Source organism: Humulus lupulus, chromosome 4 (genome assembly GCF_963169125.1).
Source record: "Humulus lupulus chromosome 4, drHumLupu1.1, whole genome shotgun sequence".
In the NCBI taxonomy this organism is placed as follows: domain Eukaryota; kingdom Viridiplantae; phylum Streptophyta; class Magnoliopsida; order Rosales; family Cannabaceae; genus Humulus; species Humulus lupulus.
In genome coordinates, this window is record NC_084796.1 from 30,345,535 (window position 1) to 30,355,392 (window position 9,858).

The 9,858-nt window shown below is 37.3% G+C and overlaps 1 non-coding gene across 1 annotated transcript; it reads left to right on the forward strand.

The window, feature by feature from the left end:
- Positions 1–9,208: 9,208 nt before the first annotated feature.
- On the forward strand, positions 9,209–9,315 carry LOC133833382 (small nucleolar RNA R71). Its single transcript, XR_009892763.1, has one exon. It is a non-coding gene; the product is annotated as a small nucleolar RNA R71 (small nucleolar RNA).
- Positions 9,316–9,858: the final 543 nt, after the last annotated feature.

Sequence of the window (9,858 nt, forward strand, 5' to 3'; positions counted from 1 at the left end):
TTATTTTGGGTTTGTCATTGTATATGTAGTTGTACGCTGTATCATTCAATTTAATTTTTTATTTGCAATTTTGAGGAGAGATATTGGTATTTGTAAATTTCACAAATAATACTTAATAATGCATAATATTACTAAAAAATCCTAGCATTATTAATCTTTTCATTTTGATGCTAAACATTCCTCTCACACCCAAATACTCCTCCCATTATATCAAAAATCCTAAAACCTTCTCTTCCTCTCTCTTCCCTCTCTCTCTTTCATTCTCACAAAACCATCCCTAAAACCTACAGATTTGTATGATTTTCTTGTCAAAATCGTTGTTAGTCATCTTCATTGTCTCTGTGAAGTCGTCAATATCAAATGCAATATCTATTTTGAGGGTTTTTGGAGGAGAAAAATCATGGGTAATAAGATTGTACATTTTATGTGTTGGGTATTATTTGTTTACATTTTCTAGCTATTTTGAACAGATTTGAGCCTATATTGGTGTGTTTTTTGGGTTTTTTTAGGGAGATTCTGCGATCTGCATTTTTCTGGGTTTTCTACAACTTTTTTGCTCGATAGGAGCTCGATAATAGTTCGATATGAGCTCGATGGTATGTAGAAGAAGGTCTTTTATGAGCTCGATGTGAGCTCGATTATAGCTCGATAGGTTTAGGTTTTGTTGCTCGATTGTGCTCGATGGCAACTCGATAAGGGTTCGATTGGACCCTAGAATATTTAGTGTAGTTGTTTCTCGATATGTGCTCGATAGGAGCTCGATAGGGTTCGATGAAGGTTTTGGTTAGATTTTATGCTCGGTTTATGAAATGGTAGCTCGATACTAACTCGATAAGAGCTCGATTATAGGCTCGATGCTAGCTCGATAAAGTTCAATGATAGCTCGATAAAGGTCGATAATGTTCTTTTTCATGAATTTCTGAAAAAATGACGGTTTTCTTGACAATTTCAATGTTTTTTTTTCCAACGCATGTTCTATTGTCTATGTTTTTGTATCCTACAATGGTGTTTGGGAATTACAAGGGAATAAGTGGATTTTCAAGGACCCTCAATGCATGGTGATACTGATGGAGGATACTGTAACGTACTTGCAACTTCTTGACATATTGCACAAGGAACTTAAAGTTGATAAACCGATGTATGGGTTGAAATTGGAGGTTCCTTATACATGCGGCGACCAACCATTTACACTCGTTCATGTTGAAAGTGATCTTGGTGTCCATTCATTCTTAGGAGTAACATCTAAAGAAAGATTGGCCTTGTGTGTCACTCCTGTTAAAAAGATTGTCATTGCAGACCCATATTCCACTCCCGGACCTGAGGGAGCAGCCAATACTTTAGGATGTCCTATTGGTGATCTGAGTGACAACCAGTATGAGTACAACCCCTATGTGAATGACAATCCAGTAGTTGAACATAATGAGGACTTAGGATACAATTCAGTGAATGACGATCCAGTAGTTGAACATTTTCAAGTAGAACAAGCACAAGAACTACCAATACGTCATATTGCATGGGCGAACCCACCAAGTCAAGGACGTCGAACACCTGGCACCAACTCTAGTTGTCTTGGTGGAACAGAATATAACTATACAGGGAACATTCCAATATGTTCAACAGAAGATCACAGAAAATAGAGTGCTCCCATGTTTACAAAAGAAGATATCATGGCTTCTAGTCGTTCTGAATCGCCATCATCGGGTGTAGCGTTGGGGGAATTACATCTTGGGAAGACTTTTGAGAACAAGATGGAATTGAAAACCAAAGCGGCTCTCTTCGCAATGAAGAATAATATTGAGTTTATGGTTAAGAAGTCTGGTACTGATGTGCTGTATATCACTTGTAAGGATTCTGATTGTGGTTGGAGAATAAGAGGGAAAAAAGTAGCGCGATCGGAGATGTTTGAGATCACTGTTTATAATAGTGTACATACTTGCTCACTAGAATTGCGACAAAAAGACCACCGTCAAGCAACACCTTCTGTCATTGGGCACCTTATCAAGAACAAATATGCTACTGATGGCATTGGCTACCCACCAAACAACATAAAGGAGGATATGAAGAATAATTTTGGGATCGATATGAGTTATATGAAGGCTTGGAGATGCAGAGAGAAGGCACTCGGTTATGTTAGGGGGTCCACCTGAAGAATCATACTCCAAGTTACCTTCTTACTTGTACATGTTGCAGCAAAAGAATCCAGGTACAATAACTGATTTTGTCACAGATGACGATCGCTTTCTTTACTGTTTCTTCTCACTCAGAGTTTGTAGAAGGGGATTTACATCATGTCGTCATGTTATATGTATGGACAGAACTTTCTTGAAGTCAAGGTACGGTGGCCACATGTTGTGTGTTGTGGCATTGGATGCGAATAACCACATTTATCCAATTGCGTTCGCGATTGTTGACAGTGAGAATCATGCTTCTTGGAAGTATTTCAAGATGAAATTGAAGGAAGCCATTGGAGTTGCTAATAATCTGTCTTTTGTATCAGACAGGCATGCTAGCATTATTCATGCTCTTGAGTTGGTCTTCCCTGATGCCTACCACGGCGCATGCTACCATCACATAAGTATGAACGTAATCGCTAAGTTCAAGACCGATCACTGTCAAAAGGAGATGTGGAATGCGGCATATGCATTTCGGAAGTCAAAATTTCACAGGTTCTTCAATAATATAAAGCAAATGGATCCTGCCATAGCTCAATATCTCGAGGGTATTGGCTTTGATAAGTAGACTCGTGCTTACTTTTCTGGGTATCGATATAATGTAATGACAAGCAACTACGCTGTAAGTTTCAACAACAAAACCAGAGACGCAAGAACCTTCCCAGTCACTACTTTTGTGGAATTCATTCGTTTCACAATTAAGTCATGGTTTGTCGCGCGTCGTGAGGAGGTAGAGAAGTGTACATCCAAATTAGCAACAATATATGAGAAAGATGTCTCAGGCATTGCGGATGATGCAAGGTACTTGAAAGTCCATCCTCTTGGACAGTTCAAATTTCATGTGGTAGACCCAAAAGGTGATGGTGAGGTGAATTTGATGACCAAATCATGCTCCTGTGGCCAATTTCAAATAATGGGTTACCCTTGTGTTCATGGTGTGGCTGCGACCATCTTGCGCAGTGTCAACATTTACTCACTGTGTTCACCATATTACACTATTGAGATGTGGAGGGAGTCTTACAAGAAACAATTTACCCAACTGGCAATGAGGATGATTATGAAGTTCCCGAGAACATAGAGAAAATTCAAGTTGGGGTTCCTGTTGAAAAACAACCAGTTGGTCGACCGAATAAGAATAAGGTGGGAAGAAGGAAGAAAAATCGCTACCCATCGAGTGGCGAAATCATTCGCAAAGAGCACAAATGTAGCATGTGTGGTGGGCTTGGCCACAACAAGGCTACATGTAAAGCTAGGCTATAAACTCTTTTTTCACTTTTGGTCTTGTTGTATTAATAACCTATGTTGTTTTGCTTTCTTTTTTATTTGATTTTTCTTAAAAGTTATGTTAAGCTCGATGTAAACTCGATGAGCTCAATTGTAGCTCAATATTAACTCGATAGTAGCTCGATATGAACTCGATAATATGTTTGTTAGCTTCTAAACTGAATTCAAATAACTCGATAATAGTTCGATAATGATTCGACATAACTCTATAGTAGTTCGATATGGCTTGATATTAGTTCGATAACAAAAGACTTATGGTTATGAAAATGATATTGCTCTATTGAAGCTGGATATTAGTTCAATAATGTTCGATATGAACTCGATAACAGACATATGTAAGTTACAAAAAAATGGGAACAAAAAACTGCACAATTAAAGACCATGTTTATATACAACCATCAAGGTAACAAATTTTGATACCAAACGTCTGTGGTCCACTTGTTCCTAAACACCTCCATATTTTCATTGTAGATAGTTTCCAATGGAAGGCCGACCATTAGTTGCTCAATATTCTTGACAGCATACACACCATAATCCCCACTGTAAAAAAAAAAAGTAAACTTTAAGTGTACATTACTATAATTTTAGTGAGAAACAAATTTAGTATGAAGATGATGTTTGTTACCTTCTCTTTGACTGAGTAAGCTCGTGTTTCTGTTTGCGACACCATGTGAACTGATGCGGCCTCTTTCCTGCTGATGGAATCTTCAACATCAAGCTATCAGTAAACAATTTACTCTGCATTAACAGTGAAGGAAGCAAAAAGCACCATGGATTCATAATTTCCTCCAGCTTTGCGTCACTAATCACCGAGTTGTCCGAATCGTAAACAGTGAGGGTCCAACTAGAAATGGAAGCCTCAATGGCAAACCAATGTTGTTGTCCATAGTATACGCAATCGCTTTTGTAGTTTATTCCGGTAAGACCGATATCGTTCCCACGGAGACTGATTTATCAATTACCAAATAATTAATTTTTAGTTTCTATTTGACTAATGAAAACTAGATTTGTGAATTTTTAAAACAAGAAAATAGAAATAAATAAAAACTGCAGAAATCAAATAATAACAAGAACACAATGATTAAATTCACTGTAAAATAATTAGGAATCCTAATCTTCTCTACTATCCAATCTATTATTCTTTAATTCAATTACTACTGAAGTTCTTCTCATTGAAATGATAGGCATGCAAAAGTGTTAACTATTCGAGTTAAGAAATAGAAAACTCGACCTACTGTGAATTCCTTATATTTCTATGGTTAATTCAAACAATAGGAAGCAATGAACACATCCATAAATCACATAAACCAATTTGATACTCTCGTTCTAAATTGAAATCTATGTCTATTCAATTTTAGCATATTCAAATCTCACTTTTCAGATTTTGATTCAAATTCATAATTCGTATGTAAAAGTTGGTCAATCAATCACATACACAATAAACACAAACTGAATAGATTTCAGATGAAGAAGAAATAGATAAATACATTAAATCATAATAGAGTTTCAAGAGAGTCAATTAAAAACCTAAACAGAAATTTAGTTCATGTTTATCATTAAGAAATCCATAAACATGAAATTAACATAAACTAAAACTAAAAAGAAAAGAAAAGAACTCTAGATGATCAATCCAATCTTCATCCAAAGCCTCCTCAGCCTCTTCTCCCAGTCCAGATATCAAAAAGTGCCTCATTTCTCTCCTTAATCGTAATTTAAACCTAATTAGCAATTTTTTTAACATGAAAGGACCAAAACACCCTTAATTAAAAATTTGCGTTTTTCTCATTTGAAGACATATCCTGCGGTCGCATGAATGCTCTAGAAATGCAAAAACTTCTCTGGAGTTGCGGCTGCAAGACACACTTCCTGCAGTCGCAGGAAGTGCTCCGAAACACCGTTTTCCACCAATTTTTGTCATTTTGTCGATTTTTCTACCATGTTTCCACACCTAAGTCACCTAAGCCCTTCGACACCTGAAAACATACAAAAACTAGCGTAAAATAGAACAAAACAAAACAAGCACCTAATACTTTACCTGAAAAACACATAGATAAATGAGTCTAAAACTCATTTATCAAACTTCCCCAAACTTAACATTTGCTCGCCCTCAAGCAAAGAAAACAAGACTCAAGATAAACTAAACAAATAAATACAGACACTAAACAAATGAATCAAGATAACCAAAATTTTTAAGCCTCAAAATTAATGAAGGATAAGCATATATAATTTTCGAAATTTTTTTTTTGACAAGTAATCCAGATTTTCAATCCAACCACTTCTTCAATTCACCCTAACCCATTGATCATTTTTGTCTACTCAATCATGAACAGTAAATAACACATATTTAAAATAATTTACACATGCTGAACTCTCACCATCAATCCATCAAATCCCAAATTTCCATATGCTTGCTAACTTATTATTCTCCACTAATATAAATTAGTGCATGTTCAAGAATCAAAAGGTTTTTTAAAGCTTGTATTGAGAGGCTTAGGTAACGGTAGATAAAATAGTCATTTAGGCTCATATATATCATAAGCATATAATCCAAACAAACCACACCTGATATCCACTTTGTAATCCAAACAACCCCAAATTTCCCTTTATTTTCCAAGATTGAGAAGAATTCACACTAATTGTATCTTTTTTTTTCTTTCTCATTTCTTTCTTTTTTTTCTTCAACTACACTTCCCCAAACTTATGTTTTTCAATATGAACAAACATAAGAAGTGTCATTTATTTTCAATCTCTTTTTTCTTTTTTTCTGAATTTTCCTCTCAATCTTTCCTTTTATTTTTCTATTGTCACAACCAAATCAAACAATAACACCCAATACAATTCAATTCCCATTTATATGTTTATATGCTCATCGTATAAATCAAGGGAATGAAAAAAATAATTAAGTGTTCAATTAGGCTCAAAATAAGTGGTTAACAATAAAAAGTTATACTTTTAGGCTCGAAAAATGGTAACTAAGGATAAATTAATCAAGGATGGCTTGAAAGGCTCAAACGTTCCAAAAAAATCGCCTAAATCATTTTCCTGGACAAGCATTGTCTATGATTTCGCCTCAAATAGTAAGCAAGCAAGTTCTAGAATTGTTCATACATTCTTTCCACATTCAAAATTCAGCAAGTGTAAATTTATTTAAATGCAAGAATTTACCAATCATGACCAAATATTCAATTTTACAATGAATTAAAGTAATCCAAAGAGGTGGTCAAACCAAGCACACGGATTGTTTTTTTTTATAATCAAATATAGTTTTCTCGAATTATATTATAAGCCATTCACGTATTCTCATCGGCTAATCATTGTTATCTTGATTCAACACACTCTCTAGATACCCTAGCACACAACACAATTAACACACAAAACCAAACACAATTTAACAAAACACCAAACTAAACAGAAACTTGACTCAACTAACCTGACACAAATAACTAACATAAATCCCTCTTCCCCAAACTTAACAAAAACATTGTCCCCAGTGTTTAAATAAAAGCTAAGGAAAGGAAACTTACCTGACTTGACTCATGATGAAGGTCCTACCTCGTCATCCCCCTCAGTTGGAGGATACCCAATGTTAGGTGGTTGTGGATATGGTGGAAATCCAGTAGTGTCAATGTCAAAATGAGTGGTGAAGGCTTAGTTGTAGGCATATTGGTTCTGCACGTTTTTTTTTCGATTTTTTTCATCATTTTTCGATTTTTTTTCACGTATTTCAGAATCAACAATATTTACAAGAAAATTAATATTAAACAAAAACTAACTAAAAAAAAATAAAAACTGTCTCAACTGAAATAGCTTAAAAACTTAACGAACTTAAATAAATTTAAATGAACTTGGGATACCTCCCAATGGCGCTGTCGTTAACGTCATTTAGCCGGACGCTGAACTCTCTACACCTTCAACTTGGGTCAAGTCCACCCCTTGCATCCTTGAGAGCCATCGTGTCATACGAGGAGAATTCCCTTCTACTATTGAGAATATTGAAATTATCCCCAATGTCATCGAAACCTTCAAACTTGCCACACAATAATCTTTTCATACGACGTCGAACTGTTCGAAATCGTTCTTTGGTCTTCTTATTCTTTTTACCAATTGATTCTTAACAATCATTCACCACATCAACTCTACAACATGTAGGAATTTCAGTTGCTGCAAAGACATTAAAACTTATTTCCTCATTTTGGACTCGCAACCTTAACTCCCCCTTTTGTACGTCGATTAAAGCTTGTCCTGTGGCTAAGAATGGCCTTCCAAGAATGATTGGGACGTTGGCATCCTCCTCCATATCAAGTATAATAAAGTCTGTTGGGAAGATGAACTTGTCCACTTTTACTAGAGAATCTTCAATAATACCCCGAGGATGTGCTATTGATCTGTCTGCCAACTGAAGAGTCACTGTTGTAGGTCTTGCTTCCCCAAGCTTCAATCTTCTGAAAACAGAAAGCGGCATTAGATTAATGCTCGCCCCCAAATCACATAGAGCATTCATGCTCTCAAAATTCCCAATAGTGCAGGGTATTGTGAAACTCCCAGGATCTCTCAGTTTCTGAGGAAGCTTCCTTTGCAGAATGGCGCTGCACTCTTCAGTGAGCGCCACCGTCTCATAATCCTCCATCTTCCTCTTCTTCGACAGAATCTCCTTCATTAATTTCACATAACTCGGCATTTGCTCCAAAGCCTCAGCAAATGGGATGTTAATTTGAAGCTTTTTAAACACCTCAAGAAACTTTGAGAATTGTTTGTCAAGGGAATTCTTCCAGAGTCGTTGTGGATATGGGATTTTGACATTAGAATCAACAACTATCGGTTGAATCTTCTCCTTGGTTGCAAGGCCTTCAGTAACATTTTCCTCCACTTGGGGCTCAACTTTTTCACAACTCTCCTCTTCTATAGCCTTTTTTTCTTGAGTCCCCTTAAGAGAAGGACCCTCAATTTCTTTCCCGCTCCTCAAGATGATAGCTTGACATTACTCCTTAGGATTTACCACAGTATTGCTAGGCAAATTCCCTTGAGGCCTAGTATTCAACATATTGGCCAACTGCCCCACTTGCATCTCCAAATTTCTGATGGAAGATCTAGTCTCAGTCATAAACTGAGTCTGAGTATTGGTGAGAGTCAATAGGGCAGCCTGTAATTCACTAGGCTGTTCTGTAGGAGCTGGCGGCCTAGGTTGTTGAGAGGTTGATGCTTGTGGTGGAGCTTGGGTCATAGGCCGCTGATATGGTGGTTGAAACGGTTGTTGTTGTTGGCCTTGATTATTTCTCCAGGAAAAGTTAGGATGGTTTCTCCACCCCGGATTATATGAATTAGAGTAGGGGTTATTGTTGGGCCTCTGAAAACTACCCACTGCCTGAACTTGAGCTTGATTTAATGGAATATTGTTGGGATCTAAAACAGGTTGGCACTGGTCAAAAGAATGAGACCCCTCACACAATTCACACATTACTTGGGCTTGCACAACCTGGGCAGACATGGTATTTTGTTACAACTGCTTAGTTAGAGACGCAACTTGAGTAGTTAAGGCTGTGATTGCATCTAATTCGTGAACCCCTGCAACCTTGGTATTACTGCCCGCTTGTTCACTTGGCCATTGGTAATTATTATTGGCCATTTCCTCTAAGAGTTCATAAGCTTTATTAGCACTTTTTCTCATAAACGCTCCTCCCACTGCTGCATCAATTATTGTGCGAGTGGTACCGCACAAACCATTGTAAAAGTTGTGGACCAACATCCACTTCTCAATACCGTGGTGGGGACATTTTCTGATCAAGTCCTTGAACCTCTCCCAAGCATCATACAAGGATTCTCCCTCAAATTGAGAGAAGTTATTGATCTCCCCTCTCAGTTTAGCAACCTTTGCAGGTGGAAAGAACTTCGATAAAAACTTCTGAGCTAGAGCATCCCAAGTGGTGATAGTATTGGCCTCAAGTGAATTCAGGCAACTTTTCGCTCGCTCCCGTAGTGAGAATGGGAACAAACGCAATCTAATGGCATCATCACTCACCCCATTCATCTTGAAAGTAGCACACAACTCCAGGAAATTGGCTATGCGCATATTGGGGTCTTCAGTGGGGAGGCCACTAAATTGAACAGCAGTCTGGACCATCTGCAATATAGCAGGCTTGATCTCAAAATTATTTGCCTCTACTGCTGGAGGACGGATGCATGAGTGTACCCCTGTGATAGTAGGGAGTACATAGTCTCGTAGAGCTCTTGGACGGGCAGGATTATGATTTTTTGGTGCTCCCCCGCTCATGTTTTCCACACTGTTGTTATTAATAACTCCTGTAACAATAGTGGAACTTTCAGCCCTCTTGTTTTTTTCTGTTTCGCTTGCACTCTTTCTCGATCTCAAGATTAATAGGAATTGGACTGTTAACTCCTCTTCTAC